Genomic DNA, 22,874 nt, shown 5'->3' with positions numbered 1-22,874 from the left:
CTATAACATGTAGAAACATACTGTATTTGACAATGATAACACAGTGGAAGTGAGAAGGAGCAGAGTTGTGTTGGAGTAAGGAAGTGACTCCAGAGAGTAACCTGCACCCCAAGGAACAAATGGAGAGAATCAGAAATAGTAAGTACAAATATAAATAGAATAAATTCCATAAATACATTCCTGTTCGTGTTCCTTTTCTCAGCTTATTTAATGGAAAATTTATGAACAATGCTTAAAGCAAGGTCGTTGGGTTTGTAACATATACAGACATAATATGTATAACAATAATAGCACAAAAAGGGGTAAGAAAAAATGGACTTATGCAGGAGTAATATTTCCAATTTCACTGTAATTTAGTTATAAATTTGATGTAAATTCCAATAAGTTAATATGTATATAGTAAGCCCTAGAACTACAACTAAGAAAATAACACTACCACCACCACCACCAACAACAACAACAACAACAAAATAGTGAAAGAAAATCATTAAAGGACTTTAAATGTTAAACTAGAAAAATTTACTCAATGCAAAGAAAGACAGTAAAAGAGAAATTGAAAAAAAAAAAAGAACATTAGACAAATAAAAAAACAAAGATTAAAATTGCAAAGTAAATTCAACTATACCAATAATAAAATTAAATGTGGATGGATTAAAAATCAAGTGAAAAACGGTGGGACTGTAAAATGATGTTGACACCAATTTTATTGCTATAAATATACCCAAGAGAAATCACATGTCCACAGAAAAATTTGTTCTCGGATGTTCAGAGCAGTATAATTCATAATAGCCAAAATTGGAAGCAACTCAAATATCCATCAACTGATGAAAGGACAAATAAAAATTATATCCATACGAAGCAATATTATTCTGCAATAAAAAAAAAGAAGTAGTGATACGTGTCGCAGCCTAAATGAACACTAAAAACATGCTAAGTGAAAAAAGTCAGTAACAAAGAACCACATATTGTATGATCCCTTTACGTAAAATACTCAGAATAAGCAAATCTGTACAGACAGAAAGAAAGTGGACTAATGGTTGCTCTAGTCTGGGGAAGGTGGGGTAAAGGGACTTGGGAAATAACTATTAAATGGTTTAGGGTAACTCAATGTTCTAAAATTGATTGTGTTAATAGATGCAAACTCTGTGAATATACTACTCTATACATTAGTGCATTAATTGTATGTTATGTGAATTATCTCTTATTAAAATTAAAAATATGTTTAAACAAATTTAAAATACATAAATACATATTTTTTTAATATTATGATTTTATAAAAATGATTTGTTCTGACATGTACAAAGAACCTAAATAAGGATTCAAGGATACAAAGCACTGAAAGAGTCCTATATTTAACTATTAATACAGCTATCTGAAGAAAGGATTGGCTGCTAAGAGAATTGCTAAGAGAATCAATGTTAATTCCCTGATGAAGTTAAAAAAATACAAAACTACATAACACTGGGAAAGTAGTAAGAAGGAGAAGGCGAAGGAGATGAAGAAGGAGACGATTCAATGTTTTTTTAGAAGGATTTGAAAGTTCCAAGGAAATTTGAGGTCCTCAAATTTTATGTTTTTCTTTTGGCAAGTCTTTAATTATTTGTGATATTTTTAAGGAAAAACAATGTTTGTACCATTTCAATAAAAGGTACTGTGCAATATGGAGAAAAAAGATATTCTTAATAACATATACTTTAAAAGTTGAATGATACCATATGACAGGAAATTGGACAGAATAGAACTTAACACTGATGTTTTACACTGGGTCCCTGAATGGTCTTATAGAATTTTAAAAGTCTCTCCTTGACCTTGGTACTTATATAATTTTATAGGAACAAAGTATAGAAAGAAAAACTAGAGCTGATTCAACTTAAAGGAAATCTAAAAATAATTATCAAAGTTTTTGAAAACTTATGCATGTTTAGACATTGAGATGCCTGTAGAGGATAAGAACATGGGTTCTTGAATTACAGTACTGAGATTTGAATCCTATTCTACACCTCATTACTGGCAATACTTAACTAATCAGAGCTTCTATTTCCTTGCCCTTATAGTAAGAAAATAATGAAGAAAATATCCTTCCTCACTGGAATACTGTGAGGTTAAATGAGATAATGCATATGAAACATTCAATAATGTTAATAGTAGCTATCATTATCCATTTGATAGATACTATTTGAAGTGTGGACTAATTTCATAGACTCTTTAATGTATTTTGATCCAATTCATTCAGGAGTGATCTCTTGATTAATCTTATCTATTCCCTGAAACAAGCTTATTACTTAATTGAAATAACCTTTAAAAAAATTAGTGTGTGAGAGTGTGTGTGTGTGTGTGTGTGTATCTGTGTAAGTAAATATTAGCTAACCATGAGTCATTCACAAAGTCACAAACCTCTGAAAAAAATCATGGAACCAATGTTGTCATGGTGGTTTTCTCTCCATCACAAAAGCTGAATCATATTGATCTTTCAGAGAGGAAAGAATAACAGAGGACTCTGTAATACATTGTATAGGGGAAAGTTATAGAAAAATGTCTGGATCTTATAAAAAAGATATTCATAGCCATTTGAGACCGATATTTGAATTCCTACTGTGCTACCTATGAGTTGAATTATATCAGGAAAACAAATCATTTAATCAGTCAATACAAGCCTCCTCACTTTATATGTTAGGCCAATAGTTTATATAATTGTTTACTACAAAAACAATATAAGTATGGTACTTTGCCTGATATATAAATAATATTAAACAAAGGTCCCATTTCTCATTCCCCATTCCTTCTCTTTCTATGACAAAATACTGTCTTACTAGTTATAAAAGGGAATGGATCTAGTCTGACATAATCCATTTCTTGGTTGAGCTAGTATTGTTTCCTGGGAACCATTGATTCCTTTTCTAAGAAATTATATATTATCTTGTGAATCATATTTTCTCTGGATGATTTCAAGTATATGGATCTCAAAATTTGCCTTCTGTTCAACTCAAAACAACCTGATAAGGTATGTCTGTGATCCTCAAAAGTGGTTGATAAGCTTTTCCTCTGGGAGCCACTGGGTTGGGAGGAGCGTAGCCGTCTCCTCTCCCTGCCATGACATGTGGTCGTCCACTGATATCAGTGTACTCCGAAAAGGAGGAATCACCTTGCAGAAATGTCACTGCCTGCTGTGTTCAAGGCTCCCATTTGACCACATATTGTGAACTTTGTTCACACCAAGTTGCAGAAAAACAATAGATAGCTCTGTTTTGTCAGTGGTAGCAGGTCATCAAACCAGTGTTGAGTCGAGGGTCCTGGCAGAGTTGTGGCTGGAATTCCCAGAATTTGAGGCAGTAGGACTTATCGTTCTGGCCAGGGTGCCTTTGGCAGTACATGTCGCGGAGGCCGCATGTTTGCACCAACCAAAACCTGGCTCCGTTGGCACCTCAGAATAAACACAACATGGACACGATATGCCATCTGCTCTGTCCTGGCTGCCTCGGCCTTCCCAGTACTAGTCATGTCTAAAGGTCATTGTATTGAGGAGGTTCCTGAATGTCCCGTGGTGGTTGAAGGTAAAGTTGAAGGCTACAGGAAGATCAAGGAGGCTCTTTAGCTTCTTAAGAAGCTTAAGGCCTGGAATGATATCAGAAAGGTCTGTGCCTCTCAGTGAATGAGAGCTGGCAAGGGCAAAATGAGAAACTGTCATCGTATCCAGTGCAGGGGACCTTGCATCATCTCTAATGAGGACAATGGCGTCATTAAAGCCTTCAGAAACATCCCTGGAATGACTCTGCTTAATGTAAGCAAACTGAACACTTTGAAACTTCCTCCTGGTGGGCATATCGGCCAATTCTGCTTTTGGACTGAAGGTGCTTCCCACAACTTAGATAATCTGTGTGGCACTTGGCGCAAAGCTGCCTCCCTCAAGAGTAACTACAACCTTCCCATGCACAGGACGCTCAATACAGACCTTCGCAGAATCTTGAAAAGCCCAGAGATTCAAAGAGCCCTTCGAGCACCATGCAAGACGATTTATCACAGAGTCCTGAAGAAGAATCCACTGAAAAACCTGAGAATCATTTTGAAGCTAAACCCACCTACAAAGACCATGTGCCGGAACACCATTCATCATCAGGCCAAGAACCACCAGCTCCAGGGGATAAAGCAGCAGCAGCGCTAGAAGACGTATCAGACGAGAAGGGGGTTCCAGGCAAGAAGCCAGTGGTAGGGAAGAAAGGAAAGAAGGCTGTCGGCGTTATAAAGCAGGAGAAGACTTTGGGGCGACAACAGGCTACAGCTACCAAGAAAGCAGCAGGTGAGAAGAAGCCCGCAGGAAAGCATCCCACCATGGAAGAAAAGAAGCCTGCGGCATAACCTTAAAATTTCTTTATTCCATAAAGGTCAAATCACATTGGACAGCTAATTTTGAGTAAAAGCCTGATCAAAGAGGCAGAGAGAAAACATGGAAAAAAGAAAAAAAAAAAAGGTTGATAAATAGATTGTTGCGGTAGCTTGAGTTGTGATTTCCAAAAATCAAGAAAGCTAACTTATAGCTTGATGCCACTTCACCCAGGTACAGTTCATTCTGAGAGAACAAGCCAATCCTTTAGCCTTCTGGGGACCACGTAGGGCAGGGGAAATGCAAATCCAATGATGTTAAGTAGGTGTGGCTATGTCTTTTTTGGTCCTAGCATTTGAATTTCTGAATTCATTCCTCAGCAGTCTCAGCTTCCATTGTGTATAATGATGTGATATATATCAATAGCTAACCTCATAGAGCTCACATGTATATTTGGAAGAAGCAGGCATAAGCAATTAAAATAGTACATGGTCAGAACAGTAAGGCTAATGAGCCCTTGCTCCACCTGAGGAAGAAAGGTCATGAGGTTGGGAGACCTCAGGACATAAGGCCTTTGAAATAGGTATTGAAGAAATCATAGAAAATCTCAAATGGACATAGAAAGGAGATTACTTCTGGCAGAGCAATGGGCCTGTGCAAGAGAAGGCATTTGGGAGCATGGCGTATCTAAAGAACCACAGAAAGTTTAGTATGAATTTGACAAGTTAGGTACCAATTCCTGAGGGACCTATAAATCTTAACAGCCATCCATGTATGTGGACCAGAAATATATGTTTAGTTTGGACAACACAACACAGAATTACTTTGAAACACAGAAAGGGGAGGAAATCACAGAATAGAGAGAGGCATTGACAGTACATTTTCCCTTCAACAATTATGGTTTTCCAGGGAATAGTCAATCAGTGTTGTCAAGAGATGGTTGTTGTAGTCAATACAGTATGCACAATATGTGCTTGATGCCAAAATGCTGTAATTTCTGGTTCTTGTAAATTGAATGGCCAATTCTAAATATCTGTGATCTGTCACTTAAAAGGTGCTCCATATCCAAAGGTTTCACTAATTTTTCTCTCAGATTCAGTGACATCTTTAGCAACCAGCTTAGGATCCGCTTAAGAAGCTTCCTCTATAGTTTAGCCCATGATTAAGCAAATCTTTTTTTCAATCTGTATAAAAATAATTTCCATGGTTATAAAGTTTGTGGGTCAGGTATATTTGAACAATGGAGTTAGAATGCGTTGGCTATTAAGAACTACACAACTCTCTCTCAACACAAATGGTTTCATCCAACCTCCTGCGCTAAGGGACTTGACCACTCTAGCATGGCTTCTACCAGACAAAGACCCAAAACTATGTCCCTAGGATGATGCCGTGCCCTCTTAAAATGCCTGCTTAAGAAAGCTCAACACTGCCAAAATAATTCACTGTGTTCCAGCCAAAACCTGACTACTCTATAGGACCTTGACCTTTTTCAAAGATCATTTACTTTAGAAAGTTTGCAATTATTAATCCTTCCTCTTCCCCTTTATGAAGTCAATCCTCTACTACCCTGAAAGGTCTCCTCAAGGGTGGGGGCCATCTCTTTGAAATGCAAACCTCCAGGAAGGAATCTCTCCTAAGTCCCAGCTCTTGTGGGCACCAGACAAGTGCAGTTAACAAACCCAGATGGCTTCATCACACAGGCCAACTCGCCTTGATCAATTTCAGTACTTTCCCCAGCATTTTAAATGCTTATGTGGAGTGGAACTCATTTCTGTGCTGAAGTCTCTCTCCCCTACTGCAATAGTCTGAATAAAATCTCACCCCTTTTACCAAGCATCTGGCTTCGATTCTCTTTGACACTTTCAGGGGTAAAAAACGAGAGAGAGAGAGAGAGAGAGAGAGAGAGAGAGAGAAGAGAGAAACATACTAAGTCTCTTTTCTGTTTGTTTTATTCTTTTTAAGTTGCTGATTTTGTGCAATTGTCTACTAGGGTTTACAGGAAGCATATCTCTAAATAGAAGTTAGGGTTTGTGAGTGCCTCAGCAGTTTGCTGTCAATTTTAGTGCAGGATATTGCCAATTTCTAGTCAGTTGATGGAGATTATAACATTCATGCCTCTCCAGGTTCTGGGACCTCCCTATGCATCATTGTGTTCTGCTTATGTCTTTCTGTTACCTATAGAGAGAAGCAAGGAAGAGAACTTGGGTTTAGTATAAGACTGAAATTGAAACTTGGTTGTGTGACCTGACTAAGCCATCATTTGCTTTTGTGTTAAATAGGAACAATATACTTTCTTCATTTAGTGCCTACAAAGATGATGATACTCTTTGTAGATGATACCTTCCAGATGCCACGAAGTTTATTTTTGTTGTGAAAAGAAGCTTGTAGGAAACTTAGAAAACTTGTAGGTCCTGATGCTGCTGCAAAGTGGTGGTGTCCAAGTTTGAGTGCTCCTTGGCTATAAAATGCAAGAATAAATGAAATGCCCCACAAGCATTAAGGAAAAGCTTCCCCCGCCCCCCAAGATCTAGAGCATGGGGAGGGTATTGGATCTGGTCTGGGCCAGTGACTAAGAAGCCCAATCACATTTCATCTTGTATAGCACTAGGTTGGCATTGCCACAGATGAGAAAGTCAGGGTATACTCATAAGTAGCAGAGCTTTTCTATGTCCATGGTGAAATGAAAGCCTTCAAGTTTATGTTTGAGCCATTAAGAGGTGGCCTATGATCTGTCTCCCAGGCAAGTAAAGAACTATGTTGTCAGTTGTGAGAATACTTATAAAACGATGGGGGATGCAGTATCCCCTGGTCCCTCATGCCCTTCTAACATGCTTTCCTGCTGAAGGAAAGGCTGTAGGAAGCTGAGGGGAACATCCCCAAGCTCTGTCCTCTGTTCACTACAGCTGCATGACTCAGCCTTGACAAGAACTCCAGAAGGAGTTAATACGCTCAGAAGCTGGGCACAGTGGAAATCACAGTAAAGAGCTAATGAAACAATAGCTACTGGTCCCAAATAATCTGTTTATCCCTAGAATGGGATAATCATTCCTGTGTTTTTTTGAGCATAAGATGTGCTGTTACAGCTCTGTAAGGTACAATAAGATTCATAAAACAGAAGTCCATAATATTAAATCAAGTAACATGCTCAGTAAAAAGTAATTCTCTTTGCGCAAGAAGGGGAATGTGCTCATCTGGGCACAATCAGAGAGGACAGAATAGCCCCATTGGGAGCATCGTTTCTTGTGATGGCTGCTATTTGGAAAAGGTGAACAAAGCAGATGATTGCTTTAAATATATCGTTTGTGTGTTTCAAAGGAATGCTAATCTGAGTTCTGAAGCCTCCTGGAAATTTTTTTAAATGAAAACCGGCTACTGTTAGCATAATTCTCATCCTTTACGAACAGATAATAACGGTACATCGTTGTTAGTCTGTGTAAGAGAAGATTTATGGTTATTCAGAGCAATAGATTACATTTCCAATATTTTTCTACAGAAAACTAATCCCCAGAGATGCACTAGAAGAAAAATATCAATAGCTTTATGATCAAATGTATCATAATGTATTGCTTGACAGGAGGGAGAATATCTGATAGCATAGGAAAAGCTCTAGAAGTCCGAAAATAAAGTACCTCTATAATCATGTTTAATCCAGATTGTTCCTAACACATCAATCTAGAATGTTTTAATAACAGTAAGAAATATTAATAATAATGAAATAGACCCTTAAAAATAATAATAATAAAAGAAACCCTCAAAAATGTTCTTCAGATCATTTTTCTGGAAATCCTGCCTCATTCTACTTATTGTTAAATTCTACTGATAAGTTTATAACCACTGCAAGTTTAATTACTAAATGGTAATGGTCTCATTTTATTCTCTAGTGCACTAAAATACGTTATGAAGGTACAATGTCCAAACTGGTAATGATACAAGGACATACAAATGCGTAGGTCATTACCTGTATCCTTGGCAATTGATTTTTAAGTAAATCGATAGTCAAAGTTGTGCATAATAAAGGAAACAAAACAAAGGCTAGAAAAAATGTTTTCTGTATCATTACAGCATAATTAACTAGTTACTTGTTAAAATAATTAGTTTTATTATTTTTTTTTATGTTTATTTCACACCAGTATACCAAATACATGTTCAGGTAACTTGATAATTAAATTCAATCATAGAAAAAAAAGACATATTTGTTATTCCTTTTTTGTGGAACTTGATGATTCTGCAACTATTTATACATATTTCTTATCTTCCCTGGAAGTTTCCTAGTAGTGAAATTATTAATGTACAGGTCACAACAGGCTTTTAGGTTTTAAATATGGTTTATCGTGTTTATGACAAACCATAGATGAGAATATTTGTTTTATCTCCTACGTTGTCCTCCTTTTTGTAACCAAGAAAAGGTTCCAAATGTTTACTGTCTTATGAACTGATCCATCATGCATTCATTCCTGCATGCACTGACTCACACACGCATTCATCCATTTAGCTCCTTGATGGTCCTGACGCTGCTGCTTCATAACAGTTATGTGCATGGAAATCAGAAACAAATTGTTTGGACTCAAGCTCATTCTATAGAACACAAACTGTCTGAGGGCAGGTCACTGATGTTCTCTAAGCCTCATATATAAATGGGGGAATGAAGGTAGTGCCTGCATGGAATTTTGAACAATGTACTCTGTCAATCCATTAAAGGGCTAAGGACAAAACCTGCCATACAGTAAGCACTCAATTAATCCTATGTTTAATAAGTGCTGATGTCCACTGAGCCCTTAGTATATGTCAAACTCTATGCTAAGAAGTTTTCATGACTCATGAATGTGCACACACACAAACACACCACTTTGGGTTTTGCAATAATTTTATAGATGATAAAATAGAGAATTTAAGGAAATTATATAAGGCCAAGCATTCAGAAGATGATCAGACCAAAATTAAAACCAGGCAATCTAACTCTGAAGCATGTGCTTTCTATGATTACATTCTACTTCTCGATGTTGATTTGCTGATGAGATTCACCTAGTTCAAAAATATTTGTAGGTATGAATATGTCACCTCCAAGTGCATCTAGCAGAAGAAGAAATTCTCCTTGATAGAGGCATTTCGATTCCTTTTACATATTCTTCCCATAAGCAGTTCAAAACAAACACTGAAGTAAAGTGCAAGCATTTAATCAATCCTAACATCCATTTATTGCTGCTTAAACTACAAAGCAATAGAGACTAGCCCTTTAATATTTAATACATTCATAAATCTGCGCCAGAAAATCTGTCCCTTTCTGTGTCTGTACTTCTTCCCCTATGGTTTATTGCTTTTTAGAAGTTTGCTGTATGAAAGTTCTATAAGACTAAATCACTTCTGAGCAGAAGAGACAGTAGCCATGCTATAATTAGAAATAAAGCAGATTATAACATGTATCAACCGTTATTATTAACATGTATCTATTATATGTCTATATTTCTCTGATGCTGGAAAAGCCTTTGCCATTACTGAGCATGTAGGTTTCTGTGGAAGACACAAATACTTTACAACTCATCTGTATGATTTCTAAACCATGTGAGACAGTGCTGTAACAAAAGGGTGTACGTAAGACTATAAAATCCACAAAGGCAAGAATTGTGTTGTGGTTTTCTGTAATGTATCTCAGCACTTAGAACAGATGCTTGGCATACATTGGTGCATATATTGGTGATCGATAGGTAGTTGTGTAATGAATTCATAAGTGAATGGATGAATGAACAAAAGCTGTGGAAGCATGCAGAAGGAGTAACTTAGGTGTAGGATGGGTTTCACAAAGAAAGTTTGAGGTAGGTTTTGCTCTTCCAAATGGAAAAGGAAAAAGAAAATGGTGGCACTACATTATTAGTGGAAACAGTATAATTTTATTATTGGAATCCCTCTACCCAGTGTCTGATGATATTTTGCAGGAAGAGACTTGGTTTGAGTGCCCTTGTAATACCTGAGAAGTCATAGTTTGTCCGTGCCTCTTCCCAGGAGGTACAAGGAAGATGCTCAAACACAAGTGTCAGTCAAAGATGGAACCTCATACCCTTATTTATTTTCTGGTTCTTTTATCACATTTTTGGCCCAGACCCCACTTATATGTCAAACTTCTCATATCTGTCCTCTACTAAAAGGAACAAGTTGTGTGTGTGTGTGTGTGTGTGTAAGTGTAATAAAATGCACTCTTCTTCACCCTGCCAAATATAATTTGATTATTTCCCATTGCCCACAAAAGGAAAGTTAAAGAGATTACCATAGCTGTGAATAATTTGGCATCAGTCTATCTTTCCAATCTGATCTTGGCCCTTCTCTTCTCCCCACACTGCAGCCACATTCACTTTCTTGGTTTTTAGGCTGTCTTCAGTATTTCCCTACAAACATGACTTAAGATGGGTGTTCTACATTTATTGGTGGTGTGCTTGCAGAATATCTGAGGAGAGTAGAAAGATCTAGGGGAAAATGCTAAACAATAATGTGGTCTCAGATGGAGACTAGCTTCTGAATAATCTCACAAGAAAGTTCTGGATTGCCAAATAATAGGGTCAGACGTTTACACTTAGTCAGATTATGTCTTTGCCTATAGGTGAGAGAGGGAGACACTTTCCAGGTGAGTCTGAGGGCTATTTCCTTTGTTTGAAGACTATTCTCCAGAGAAAGGAGCAACTGTGAAGTGTTAGCAGCCAACACTCACCACACGTAGTGATGGGTGAAGCACTCCAGTAAAGGGAATTGGGGTGGTATCACAAGTGTGGATTCTACGGGACATTTCTTGTTCTGTTCATATCCACTTGTTTCTTATAGTAAGTTTATTCCACATCGTCACAGCTTCTCTGGTAGTGTAGTTAGTCTAAATCTGGGACAATTTCTAAGTGGAGGCTTAGTGGGGCAAACTGCAGCCCTATGCTGCAATTCTCCCGAAGTTATTATTGAAATCTGTCGTCTCCCTTCACCACATATCCAATATCCCCATCCTCCTCGGCTACAATTTTTCAGATCTTCGTCCTGGAGGATGTGCTGGTTAGCAGATTCTGAATCAGGAATGGTTGTTGTACTTGGCTGTTTTCTATTAAAACCATCCTGGGAGTACCAAGTAATGCTATAAGGGGGTCAATTAAGTGCCTGCTGGGTCTTCTGTTTGGCTAAGGATGCTTATCCAGAGAAGGGAGCAGCTCTGAATTGTTAGCAAATATCACAAAAGCTAGGGAATGAGTACACCAGCCAGACAAGGAGATCTGGGAGGGACTTACAAAATGCACCATGCAATCTAAGGTCTTTACTGCCTTGGTGCCTTTGCACTTCTCATCCTTTGACTTAGAACCTATGTCCTGGTTAAGGGGCTTCTTATTCAGAGATGCCATCACCAGTCCTCCCCCTTAGAACTTATTATTTTCCATAGCAAGCCGGTGTTTTCCTCTTTCCAATACTTGGGTAGATTTATCATAACTGGCTTGATTTGACAATTTTATTTGATTTTCCCCACTATTTTTACCATTAAAATGTATGCTCGGTGAAGATAAAAGTAAACAAATGTTTCTTGTTCACTTCTGTATCACTACTCCCTAGGATACAGATGGAAACAGAAACAGAGCAGATATTAGACAAATATTTGTTGAGCGCATATTTGAATGCATTGATTGTGTATAAAGGCCTTAATGGGCCACTACATCCATCTTTTTTTTTTTTTTAATGTTCCATTGTTTGTTAAGTAAAATAAAGTTTGTTTGGAAACTTCAAATTCTGTTTTCCATTTCTGATATAGGTTTTAATAACTGTCATCTGTAAAAAGCCAAGTGATTAGATTGTAGTGATCATCACTTTCAACATAATAGACACCTTTAAATGGGTAATATAAATTATCTACTACATAGAGATAAGTCATTCTGATTTTACATCCATCTTTTATATTGACCTCGTACCTCTCTCCACTATGTTAGGACCCAAAGATCACATTATATTTATCTACCTGCTTTACCTTCCCAAAATACAATGTTGTTCCCATTGTAATGCCTTCCATACCCACTGTCAGGAACATCTCAGGCCTTTACTCACCTCCCCAATGTTGTTTTCTTTTTTGTTTGCGCTCTCACAAAAGACACATTTAATTGCAGTCAGTCGACCTAGCCCTATCCCCCACCTTTTTTTACTGAAAAAAAAATCTAATCACTCCTGATCACGATAGTGGGACCCAATACATTAAGTCTAACCCAAAGCCAAAAGATGTGTCTTGACCATTCATTGTCCAACAGATGTATCTTTATATATATATATATAGTTACTATTGTATCTGACTTCAATAGCTTGAGTATGTCTATCCATCTTTAGAAACGCATTCAAAAAGTTTTATCTTGATTCTTAGTGATTAGTTTTGGAAGCTAAATGTAGGACAATATAAATCCCTTGATTTTATAGAGTAGTAAAATATAAGAAAGGTTAGAACAGTCCCAGAGACAGGACTTTATGTAGTGTGGTCTATTAATTCTATACAACAGAAAACCTATGTAATTTATTTGGAAAGAAAAGTCAAGTTGTTGTGTTATTTTTTATACACACACATGTTTGTATGCATCCATGTATGCATGTATATATGTATATGCATATGTGTACATATTTATACATGCACACACATATGTATGCATATGTGTGTACATATATGTAATATAAAGTCATACATAATGTGACCTTTAATATTGGATACATTTGGATGCGACTAAAAATGGTGGTGTTAATATCTTATTCCCATCAGTGCTACTCTTTAATTAAGTTTTCGCTTCTCTTATAAAAATACAAAAGTCATCTAACACTGTTTGCTTTCATATCCTTAGTCTTATCGATTTTGAACACTGCATATGTTGTCTTTTGTATCTCTGAAGATAAGATGTAATTATTGAAAAAACTGGATCAATAAAATAAGAAATTTAGGTGCTTCTTAGTTTATCTCATTCTGTCTCAAGCTGGATTTTTCAAAGAAAGCAAGCCATTTGCATGTACTTTCTTGGAAAGGAAAATTAAATGGAGTCAGTATTCTGGGAAAACTCTTGAAATTTTACTTTAAGCATTGTATAATATCTGATGACCAAAGTATCTTTAAAAATTAACATGACTGTGAACTCTGAAGGAAATTTTGAATAGTTTGCCATTCTGTAACATCTCAGATATGAATGGCATTTCAAAGGACTTAGCATAGAATCTGTTCTAGACATTCCAAAAATAGGATATACAACTGCACTTTGATAATTATTTAAATCGGGCTGTGGCCGTGCTTATTCTGTGTGGATATAATTCAGTTACTCAACTGTAATGCAAACCAATCAAGCCTTTAGAGTGACCAAGATATCATCCTCCTTGTAAGACAATATAGTCACATCTTATCAGCTCAGCGCTTACTGAAATAACAAAAGCCAGGCCTCTTCTCAGAACCAGGCTTTGAGGCTTAAAAGGTATTCATTTCCAACACGCATAGTCATGAGTTTCCTTTCTTTTAATTTATCTGCTCCTTCTTTTACTTTCCTAAATCTGATTTTAGCTTGTGTATAATACTCCAGTATTTTGAGTGTACCCCTGGAAAAGACTAATGCATGAAGAAACATAAATAATCCTTTTAGACTTAGTTGTGTCCCAAACCATCTATCTGAAATCTGGTCTTCTATTTGATTGGTGCGACAAATTCCGTAATTTTGGAGACTTCTAGACCTGACCCAGTGAAAACAAATAACTTTTAAGGTAGAAAGATAGATAAGTAGATAGATAAGGTAGAAAGTAGGAAGGTATTCCCTGGAATTTTCTAAACTTAGCATCACAGACTCTTTGAATAGATAGAAAAACATCTCACCTGAAGGTTTTATGACATTAGCATAGTACTTATTTGTTCCTTCAACTCTTTGCATCTTCACTTGCATCTTCACTTTGTAGTCTCTTCTTTCCCTTGCATTTCTCTCAGTGACTTGCACCTCTGCAGAAGGGAAGTTAGACGGTTTACCTATCACTAGCATAAATGAGACCAGGGACACCAATCTCGGCCAATCAAGTGCCTGATGCTTGAAATCTCTTGTAAATATTTCCAACAAATACCTATTATCCACTATTTGTTGTATCATTTCTAGTAGCAAAACATAATTAGGGATAAAAATAACTATAATTGCTTAAAAGTATATTGTTATTTATACCCTTATTGAGTGCTTTGATGTCCCACTTTTATATACATTACCTCTGCTCCTTATATTTAGCATTCAAAGATGCTGTTGCTGTTTTTCAGAGAAAGTCACTGAGATTTAAAGAAACAAAGTGACTTTCACAAAGTCATACAGGTGGTATTCCAAATTAGGTCTGTAGGTCTGTCTACATCCACTGAAGTACATTTCTTGAACAACTCCAGTGACGTGAGAATTCTCATATTTTTAGTATCTATATATATAATAGAGATGATTATTCAGGAGCATAATGGTATTTCTGAGAATATTTCTCATACATAGAGTGAAATAATCAAATTTAGATGTTAACCTAATACCTCGTAATAAATATACAAGTATTTCTCATTTATTCATTTATTAATTTAGTTTGGTGAGGATTTAGATTCACATAAAAATTAATACTTGCTCTAACAGATTACATATACACATATATGTACGTATATATGTATATATACGTACATATATGTGTATATATACACATATGTGTGTGTGTATATATATACATATGTATATATACATACATACATATGTGTGTGTGTGTGTGTGTGTGTGTGTGTGTATATATGTATATATATATATATATATATATATATATATATATATATATATATATAATGCAGCCCAATTAGCTCAGCAGAATGCCATGCCCCAACAACCAAAGTGGTTTGAGTTCTTCCTTTGTTGCTGTGAAGACACAGATCACTACATTTAGTTTTGGCAAGTTTTGGAAAGTTCTGACACAAAAGAAAGTAGCGCCCACACAGGCCAGTTGTACAGAAATCATTAGGGTATGGAAATTTAGGAATCATATCAAAAATGCATGGGATAAAAGACAATTATTTCATTTCATTTTTTTAAACTTATTTATTGAGTATATATTATTGACACCTATGCTTGGCACACATGGTACCAGGACCTGGCAGTGCCTAAGGAAATACTGTCTGGTCCTTAGAAGGAGTTTGTGCTCTCATGGAAAGATAGATGATTTTGTCATAATGTAGCATTTGCCGCTGGGGTAAAGAGGATATCAGAAGAAGCTGGGTCTGATTTTGCAGAGGAAGTGATGTTTGCACTAAGGTTTGGATCCAGATTAGTAGGCAAGTCTGGGAAGAGAAACAGGCACAGAGAGCAAGAGGCAGGCAAAGACAACATCATACGTTTGTTTGAAGCCTTGCAAATGTGGGAATTTTGTTTTCTAAAAGAATAAGGATTTTTGAAGAAGTATAAGCAAAATGGCACTAATAACCATAATAATATCATCAGGTTTTAACTGTCTTGGAGATGATATAGTAAATAGATGGGAACTGGGTAAACTGGAAGGTAGATTAAAACATTCTACATAAGAATTGAAGTGGGCTTACTAAAGGAGTAGCAGTTAAAATAGAGACAGGAGATACAATGGCTGTTTTCTTCTCTGCAAACCATCTTTGCCACATTCTCAAACAACCATGCACAGGTATGATCATTAAATGCCTCATCCTGGCCTGTGCAGTATACCTCTCCATTTCTATCTAGGGTTCTTTTGACTAGGGTTTCCAGGCCGGAATTCCCATCCAGTTCTCAGGAATTTTTTTCACTTTCTTTTTCCCAAATCCTGAGATATAAACTGTTTTCTGTTCTCCACGATGAATTGTTTCCACAAAGTAACAGCTGATACTACCAACCACCTGGGTTCAAGGAGCAGATTTTCCCGATTTCCTGACCAACTTTTCTCAGGATCTGGGAACGGAAAAGGGAAAAACATTCCTGAGAATGGGCGGGAATGCCCGCTTGGAAACCCTAGTGATAAATAGGAACGATGTCTAAGAGATACATTGTGCGTAGTCTGTTTATTTCCCATTGTGGGTATTACTGGATTCAAGGAGCCCATTTTCCCGATTTCCCTGATTTCCTGACCAACTTTTCTTGGGATTTGGGAATGGGAAAGCGAATAAAAAATTTCTAAGAATGGGCAGGAATTCCCTCCTAGAAACTCTACTTCTGACCTTGTGGCAAGGGACACCTGCAGAACCTGATCTGCACTCACATACAAGTATGTACAACTCAAAAGTGGGAAGTTGATGCCCACAGAGCCAACCATGACAAGAGGGAGATGATAGATAAATGCTTCTTCCCTTCATCCCTAAAGCAGGCACTACTGAGACACATTTCATTAAGCAACTGAGAAGGTCTCAGGTGAGGGAGCATCTTCTCACCCATAGCAATGACCGACACCATAATACTATTTGCACTAGCTTTTATGTCTTCTCTATGTCACTCCCCTTGTCCTGCACACCCATCCCCTGCAGGTCATTCCCCAAACAAACAATCTGCATGCAAGTCTTTGTATTAGGTTCTGCTTTGATGGGCAGCTAGGACAAGGTACTGGTTGATATGGAATATCTGAGGAGGTATACCATGTTTATAAGTTTTCCATCCGTATTCCTAATCCAGGGGAAACTCTATGAAGACCATATGACTATATTCCTACAGACTCAGCAGATAACATGAGTTGATGTTTCAGAGAGTAGATGAAAAGAGCCACTTAATAAACTGATTCCCCTAAGATGTGTCCCAGCATGACAGAATTAGGTAGGCCAATCAGATTCTCAGTGAGAACTTACATGAGAAAAAATTAGAAGAAAAAGACAAAATAAATAAATAAATAAATAAATAAATAAATAAATAAATAAATAAAGTAAAATCAAACAAACAAAAAAACATTGGAAGCCTCTAGAGAAATGGTAGGGATAGATAGAGAATAGCCATTAATTAGAATTCTGCACGTGTGAGTCTAAAAGCCACAGTCATGAGGAAGTACAAACCATGAGTAAATAGAGGACATGAAATAATAAAAAGATCCCCAAACTATAAAGGAAATATCAGCTGGCAGTGAGAAAAAAAAAAGAGCAGATGGCACAACAAGACCGCATAAGAAAGAGAGAGAACAGAAGTTCCTGTTTGTAACATCTCTATTTCTTGTTTCAGTGCTTTACCATGAGTATTCTTGCAGTAAACTCCAGTTTTTAAAAGCGTTCTATGTAATCCTCTGACTCTTGTAACTAACCAGAAGAGCAATACTAAAACTTTGCCTGTGCTGCTTTCTCTGGTAAGATACAACAAAATCTTCACACAGTCCAGAACTAAAAGAAGTTCCACCCAGACCTCCCACATACTTCTTTGAAAATCTTCCCCTTTAATTTCAGCACATTTTCATTGATTCCCCTATCAAGTGTACAACCAGACTAATTTATCTAAGATTCATGACATTATGCAGTAACTTGGAAAATACCAAGCACTTTAATGTAATTATCTTGTCTGAAACAGTTTAGCAAACAGAAAGTCAAGCTTCTGATGGTTTATGCTAATAGGTCTCAGAAGCAATTACACTGGTTATTTTATTATTTTTCTTTTCCATGTATCTCTCTGTTAGTACATTTTACTTGAGTCAGACAGACAGAATTTTTCTTTGTGTCTAAAAAGTTGATATTAAATCCATAGTATTATGCAAAAGCAATTAATAATAGAAGTAATCTCAGTGGTTATGGACTTGGAAGTGGGAGGGGCTGATGTAGTCTTGTTATTCAAATACATAATCAGTAAACATAAAAATTCATAGTAGAATGAAATGAAAAGAGAATGCTGCACTGAAACCTTCCATCTGTGGGAATATTTGTACACTGTAGAAGGGACATCATCTAAATCAAATCAGGGATTGGAAAATTTTCACTGTAAAGGACCAAAGAATAAATACTTCTGGCTTGGGAGCCATGCAGCCCGTCTGTCATAACTAATGAAATCAGCAGAGTATTCAAAGTTGATAGAGTTGAAAGACATCGAGTCATTCAGAACATGGCCAGTTGGAAGAGAGGGACAGGATGAGTAATTCTGTGTGATGGAGAAGGGATGTTGCAGATTGAGTGAGCTAGGACGCAGAATCCGAAATAGAAATTGGTGTCCCGGAGATTTCTAGAAGAGTGCTCTTTGGAGTGACCACCTGTGGAAGGGAATGGAAGAAAGCCAGACTGGACAGAGGAAGATGTTAGGCTATAATGCAGTCTCCACAAAAGGTCTCAGACCATCATATGAGGAGCTCTGAAGCTGGAATGACCCATTCAGGGTCATCCCAAGTTGAGTCATAGGAATAAAGCATTAATCCTTCCACGTTAGGCAAGGGATGACTGTGGATTGGAAGTTATCTTTAAAGGAGAGGACTATATTCAGCCAAAGTGATCCCCAAAGAGGTATGAGAACTGAGGGCTGTCTGATAGCATTCCCAGCTGTTCCTTCATTCCAGAAAGAGGATCTGTTGACATATCTCAGTATACAGTACAGTCTACCCATCACCCTGACCTTATGTACAATTGACTATATGTACGCAAATGCCCCAGTTTTCCAAGAAAAGGGTGCAAGGAAGGTCAGTGAGATGCATTAAAAGAGCTGGTGCCAGGGATACATCTGACATTCTGGGTCTCCCTCCTTTATATCCATCCTAGATTCCTCCTGTCTTCAGCTAGTACCTCCAGCTGGCTTACCTGGTGGCATAACCGGATCTGTATTCTTGAGACATCTGAGCTCATGTTCACCATAACTGTCATAGGCAGGAGTTATTGAACTTGCCCAGCTACTATCAAAACTGAGCAAAAGAGTTCAAAGAGGCACCCAAGTGAATCGTATGTGTCTTCCAAATCCATTCATTCTGCCCCTTTTGACAATTGCACTGATAACAGCAGCCCTGCCTTCTTCTGATGACTAGTGTTAATGTTAATCACTCCTGTCAAGATAATTGTTTTGCTTCTTGAGTACTGGTCATTTTTCATGAAACCTGAAGTACCAACATGGAAGCTGTAGTGTGTATCTCAGTAGGACTCTGGTGTTCTGTAGTGGAAGCATTTTCCCTTTGGAAATGAGGATCTTTAAATTTAGAGCCCAAAGTTTCAAAGCTAATAAGGCTAAGTCAGAAATCTTTTTTTTTTTCTTTCTTTCTTAATTTCTTTCTTTTTTTTTCTTTCTTTCTTTTCTTTCTTTTCTTTTCTTTCTTTCCTTTTCTTTCCTTTATTTCTTTCCTTCTTTCTTTCCTTCTTTCTTTCCTTCTTTCTTTCCTTCCTTCTTTCCTTCCTTCCTTCCTTCTTTCCTTCCTTCCTTCCTTCCTTCCTTCCTTCCTTCCTTCCTTCCTTCCTTCTTTCCTTCTCTCTCTCTCTCTCTCTCTCTCTCTCTCTTTCTTTCCTTCCTTATAAGTGTGAGTAATGGGAACTGGGACCATTCCTGGGTTCCTGGATCTACAGTTTAAAATGTATACCACATCCTGGAGGATGGCTCTCCATCGTCTCAAGATATTATCCCCAGGCTAGTAACTTTAAGTGACTATTTCATCACTCTGTTTGTCTGGCAGCTTCTGGGCAGTGTGGTGTATCATATGACTTGTGGGACCCATAGTCAAGGGCCCACTCCTATACCACCTTTGCTATAAAGTGGGTCCCTTGAATTGAGGTGATGTGATGTGGGATTCCATACTGATGTGTTAAATACTCTGTAAGACAGCGGTGATGGCCGAAGCCCTACTGACAGATAACGCAAACACAGAAATGTAGGTGGATTCTTTCTACTTACTTTGTGCCATTTCAGTGGTGGATGCGCTTTAGTGGGTGTTAAAGTATAATTTGAAGATCTTCACACTTTATGTCTACTTCCTTTTGTTTTCCGTGTGTTCCTACTTCAAGTTTCGTCGCCTCTCACCTTCTAAACTTTATTCATATTCACGTAAATTCTAAACCCAGGCTACTAATCTTTCCAAACAGTAGAATACACTCAGCCTTTCATCACTGACAATCACCGTCCCCTACGTGTTGTCTTTTTCCAAACCAATCAAGATTAGCAATGGTCACCCAACGGGCTGTTCTTACACTTACTAGTTCTCACCTTCCTGATACATGGAAGCAACAAATATATTTTCTTAAACCAGTGCAATATCTCAGTTCATTTCTGGTGAAAATTTTGACAATTGCTTTGATATGTTGTTCCAGGAACAATCTGTGCTCCACCTACAGTCAGTAGTGGGTCTCTTATTGCCAGCTGGGTGGCAAGTGACCCAGATCCAAAATCCCATCCCAGAATCTGCTCTGTGAGAATATTCCTGGCACCAACAAAAATAGGTTGAGTTCCCCAAGAAAGCAAACACTAATATGAAAATGAGTTTGCCAGAGATTTATTGGGAAACACTCTTGGACTCACCACCTGTAAAATGGAAGGAAAAAAAGTAGTAGTAGGATTGGCCATAGGGAGAAAATGAACTGCCAATCAGACGCAAAAGAGACTTCAAGCCTTTCCATGAAGTAGTCTGAAACTCGGGTGGGCCTTCAGAATTGTTCCAAAAACTGGCAAAGGTGCCAGATCTTTGAATTGGTATCGTGATCAGTCATTGGATGAGGACTGCCCTGGGAAACTTGTTATAGGAATATGATCGGTAACGAATTTAAAAGGATAAACAATATAGTATTAATACATGTAGTTAATTTTTTAAATGTACTCCCATACCTCTGATCTGCATGACCTTAAGTATATTAAAAAAGCTATTCACTTCATCACTTATTTAAAGAACAGATATTTAATGGCTATATGTGTACCAGGTAACATGCTAGACTGGAGAAATAATAGTGTACAAAATTTATGGGTATTACCCTCAGATTTGATTACAAATATTAGACAATTTGACATGTAACATTTTTTTTTTTCCTCTAGAGAGAATTTGGAAACTTCTTTAGGTCTTACTGAATTCACTCAATGAAGATAGAGTTTCTCTGTTTTTCAGGGCTTATTGATGGCTGTAGTGGAGGGCAAGTGGAAGATAAACACAAATTTAAAATTATGTTAATGAATGATAAAAAATGAGTTAATATTTACATAGTAATTACAAAACTGTGCGGCCTAGAGTAAGTGCTGCAAATAAACCAAGTAAATTATGATAAATACTAAACAAAGCTGATATTTAGACAGAGTTGAAAGTGGCTTCTATTAAATAGTAGATGGCCAAAGATGTGATTTAGGGGAAAGATCTTGGCATTTAGAGAAACTATAAGGAGGCCAAATGTTGTGTATTTAAGGAATAACTGAATCTAAAATTCCTGGTTTCCTCCTAAATACGTCTACATATTTTGAGAGCATTTGGTGCAATTTCATGTGTTGTTATACTTTGAAGTCAAGCCCACATGCAACTTTTATAACCCCCAACCCTCCTTGGCACTCATCAGGGGGCTAGTCATATTATTGGAATTAGATGGGCTTTTGATTACATAACAATAAAATTCATTAATTTCAAATGCAAGAGAATGGTTCTTTTTTGGGACTATTCTATAATCAAACTATCATTCTTCTCTGATTTAAATTTAGAATAAAGTACAGTGGGTACATTTCATTGTTTTTAAACAGTATGAACCCTGGCCAAAAGTACTCTAAGGAACTAATCTGAGTGAGTCACCTGCACTTTCTAGTGAAATTTCAGCAGGAAGAAAAAATAAATACATGAAACCTCAAGGTATTAATTAACTTGCTGAAGGTACCACATAGGTAAATGACAGAGCCTACAATCTCTTAGATTTTCTTCGTTTCTCTAATTAACCATAAAACACCATCATGAGAGGAACAATGGTTTTGGTCCTTTTCTTTCTTTCTTTCTTTTTTTTTTTTTTTTTGAATCTTGCCAGATCATTGTTGGCGGGTGTTAAGTTTTTATTGATAATCATCAGATCATTCATGGGAAGCATTAGCTTTTTTATTATTTTTTTAAATTTCTTTCTTGGTATCTTCTTTTGTAAAGGGCTCACTATCACTTTTAGTAGAACAGATTGTCAATAAATCCTGAATACTTTGGGTAATCTCTTAATCTATTAGATCAATCTTTCTTTGGGGGAAAAAATGGAATTTACTGGGAGGCTTTTGTTGTTACTAATCATAAGTTATTTCTATCCAAAGCTATAAAGTAGAACAAATTGGAGTCAGAAATATGGGGTTCTAAATTTGGTTCTTCTATGAGTAGTGAATGTTTTCCCCATCAGGGAACTCACTTTTCCAACCTGAAGAGAGAGAAATAGATTAAAGTTTGCGTTCTTTTCCACTCTGTCTTATCTATCCAATATAAATCAGTTGCATCTTCTTAAGTCTCATTTCTATTTTAAGCTATCATTTAAAGTCCAATAGGACATATCAAATCTACAAAATCAAAGGCAGCAAAGCTTTGGGGGACTATCAGTGCATTCAGTTGCATCTGGCAGAAAATGCGCCCATCTTCAGAGGCTGAATGCCTGACGAGTACTGGACACATGATAGATGACAGAAATGGTGACTTTATACTTATTTTATTACTTTGTTTGAATAGAAGGTGACATTGA

The 22,874-nt window shown here is 37.0% G+C and overlaps 1 pseudogene; it reads left to right on the top strand.

Annotated features, from left to right (window-relative positions):
- The first annotated feature begins 3,054 nt into the window (after positions 1–3,054).
- LOC117035464 (60S ribosomal protein L4-like) lies at positions 3,055–4,353 on the top strand (annotated as a pseudogene).
- Positions 4,354–22,874: the final 18,521 nt, after the last annotated feature.

This window comes from Rhinolophus ferrumequinum, chromosome 15, assembly GCF_004115265.2.
Source record: "Rhinolophus ferrumequinum isolate MPI-CBG mRhiFer1 chromosome 15, mRhiFer1_v1.p, whole genome shotgun sequence".
NCBI classification, from domain to species: domain Eukaryota; kingdom Metazoa; phylum Chordata; class Mammalia; order Chiroptera; family Rhinolophidae; genus Rhinolophus; species Rhinolophus ferrumequinum.
Note: the sequence above shows the minus strand (reverse complement) of the source record. Positions and strands in the feature narration are given on the sequence as shown.